This window comes from Pinus tabuliformis, chromosome 2_2 (assembly GCF_031772625.1).
Source record: "Pinus tabuliformis cultivar Carrire ecotype Pingquan chromosome 2_2, CPIR1, whole genome shotgun sequence".
Taxonomy (NCBI): Eukaryota; Viridiplantae; Streptophyta; class Pinopsida; order Pinales; family Pinaceae; genus Pinus; species Pinus tabuliformis.
In genome coordinates this window covers 324,973,245-324,976,403 of record NC_142300.1, presented here as the reverse complement: position 1 = coordinate 324,976,403, position 3,159 = coordinate 324,973,245, and the positions used below count along the sequence as shown (strand labels likewise).

General features: G+C 38.7%; 1 non-coding gene across 1 annotated transcript; it reads left to right on the top strand.

Moving 5' to 3' along the window:
- Nucleotides 1-1,352: 1,352 nt before the first annotated feature.
- On the top strand, nucleotides 1,353-1,455 carry LOC149192596 (U6 spliceosomal RNA). The gene has a single exon (XR_016255356.1). It is a non-coding gene; the product is annotated as a U6 spliceosomal RNA (small nuclear RNA).
- Nucleotides 1,456-3,159: the final 1,704 nt, after the last annotated feature.

Genomic DNA, 3,159 nt, shown 5'->3' with positions numbered 1-3,159 from the left:
CCAACCCTTCGTTCATCTCGTCGCACGTTTTCACCTAACTCACTCTTCGTTTTTCCAACAAGCGCCCAAATCATGATATCCTACCCGACCTCGATTCGGTGGACCACACGTAGTCCCGCCTGCCCAACTCTCGTTCACGACCTTCAGTTCCAACCTTCGTTTCGGCATGCATGGTGCGCCCTCACCCGGTCGCCTGTCCGCACATCCACCGTTCACCCAACTTCACCCAAATGACTTCACCCGAGTCGCCACACGACTTCACCCAGGTCGCCATAATACTTCACCCGGTTCGCCCAAACGACCTCACCCGGGTCGCCACACGACTTCAGCCGACTTGCCCGAACGACTTCACCCGGGTTGCCCAATGACCTCACCCGGGTCGCCCGAATGACTTCACTCGGATTGCCCGACGACCTCGCCCGGCTTGCCCAAGCAACCTCACCCGATTCGCCCGAACAACCTCACCCAAGTTTCCTTCCCGACGATCTAGCCCGAGTTCTGCTTGAATGACCCTGCCTGAGTTCTTCCTGGATGATCTCGCCCGAGTTCCGCCTAACGACCTCGCCCGAATTTTCTGCACGAGTTTTTCACCCGAGTTCTATCCGTCATGTGGGCTCATCCACACACTACAAAACTCCTCAATTGTATTCATGTTGGCCGAATGATGATGGCTCATCTCCTCAAATGCTCCACCAATATATACGGGCGGGTGGTGGGTTATGCCACCTGGCCGACCCATGCCCAACGCCCAAACTGACTCATTCAACATGTTGCCTTCGCCCGAGTGGAAGGTCAACCCACCAAACTCATGGGACCACCCACTCAACTCGCCCAACATCATATAAACTCACCCTTGGCTCATTCACCTCAAATTTCACATGAGCTCCTCACCTGTCCTTCACACGGTGAAGGTGACCCGAACCGTAGGTCCTTACACCGATGGCCCAACTACCAGTGGGGGTGGTGCCGTGATTCCGAGACTCACCCCGCTCTCCACCCCACCCCGGCGGCCCAATGGCCAGCGGGGGTGGCGGGGTGATTCTGGGAATCACACTACTCTCTGTCCCACCCCAGCAACCCAACGACCTGTGGGGGTGGCAAGGTGGTTCCCAGAATCGCCCCACCACCCCCGCAAGTTCTTGGGCTGTCGAGGTTATTGTTATTGTCAAGCTTCAAGGGGAAAACAATTCAAGGATGCAGCTTACATTGTAAGACGTTTAAAATTGTATATTTGATTAATGTTAAAAATTCATTTATGTACAATTTAATTGAACTTTTACTATTTCATGTTACAAGCAAATGTTAAATCTTCTTAATCGTGAAGATCAACCATTTATAAACGATTTTGAGTTGTCTCTTCGGAGACATCCGATAAAATTGGAACGATACAGAGAAGATTAGCATGGCCCCTGCGCAAGGATGACACGCACAAATCGAGAAATGGTCCAAATTTTAAAAATAAACGATTTTGAGTTCATCCATATTAATAGTTGGGCGAAATATGATGGCTATATGTCTATGATTTTTAAACAGGTAGATGGAAAGAGTCATAGCAAAATACTGACTTATGATGTTGTTGTGAGAAAACTAACATATGAAGACAAAGAAGCAAAATGAGAGATAGTTAACATTTATAAAAAACCACGGTTATTGATTAACTATCTTATAGACATATGTTCAAATGAGGGAGATTGGGTTCTGGATTTATTTTCTGGCTCAAGTAAGTTTTATTATATGGAATTGAATTTCAATATGTTATTTCTAGATTTATATGTCATTGTACTAATTTACTTCATTATTATTTTTTTGCTTGATAATTAGGTACAACACTAGCATGTTGTCTTCAAAAAGGAAGAAATTGCATTGCCATTGAAAAGGATCCAATACAGTGCAATTTTGTTTAGCAAAGAATTAATGCTCTTCAATTTCTTCTAGATTTAATGCAAGAAATTGGGTTGAAGAAAGGGGACTTTAGTGAATCACGTGTGGCAAAAAAGGCAAAGGAACCCCAACCACCATTACACAGAATGTTTGGAAAGGCATACATTGGGAGATTCACACACATTAAAGATCCATTAGAAGAGGAAAATGAACAAAATGAAGTAGAAAATATTGTGGAAGAAGACAATGATGAAATTGTAGAGGACAAAGAGTTTGGATTACATGACATTGTTGATTAAATTTAAGTTATGCTTGGAAATCAAGCTCATTTTTTGTAACTATTAATTAATTATATTTGTAATGTTTTAACATTGACATTTTATGATAAAAATAAGCACTCAATTAAGGTTTTTATGCGTTCAATATTTGTATTATGAAATTTTCGCATTAATTTTTATGTTAATCATTATTTTTTTAAAAACAATGATTATTTATTATTTTTTTCACATGAAATTCCTAAAAAGAAAAAAAATATTATTTAACCATTTTTAGTTAAAATTTTCCTATAAAAATTGTGATTTTTACATGTCATTTCTAGCAAAAAATTACAAAAAATTATCAAAACGTGTAGTTTTTTAGTTACATTTATGTTAAAAATGGTTACTTTTATGTCAATTGTTAAAAATTATTGATTTTTAGTGACAATTATTTCATTTGGATTGAAAAATTAATTAACAATGCATAAATATGTAGAATATAGAAAATTCAAAATATCGACCTTCTTCTTTAAATATGCAAAACAATAAAAACCTCACTACAAAAAAAAAATTAAAAAAAAACAAGAAAATATGAAGAAGAAGACCACTTCAAAAATTATTAAATTTAGAAAGTAATTATTTACATTTCATACGTTAGAAGATTTAAAGTCAAAAAATAGGTCTTTTAAAAAAAGGGCCTGATGCAGAATTACCACTTTTTTAAATCAGCATGAAAGTCACTACCATTCTAAAACGCAATGTACATAAAAAAAAATTTAAAGTGCCAAAAACTATGCTCTAAAAAAAACATGTGTGTTCTGCATCACCCCTTTTCAAAATTGGGTCACTTTTTTGCTATCTCTATGAAACAAGTAACGGTATCAGTTCTTGTTTCAAAGTTTACATTGTTGAAGGATACCCTTGACATTTAGAGTCTTGGAGATGTGTTTCTGAATGAGCATGGTGTTGATGTTGCAAGCAAGCAAATGTCATGATGAAAGGCCATCATAAAGGTTAACTT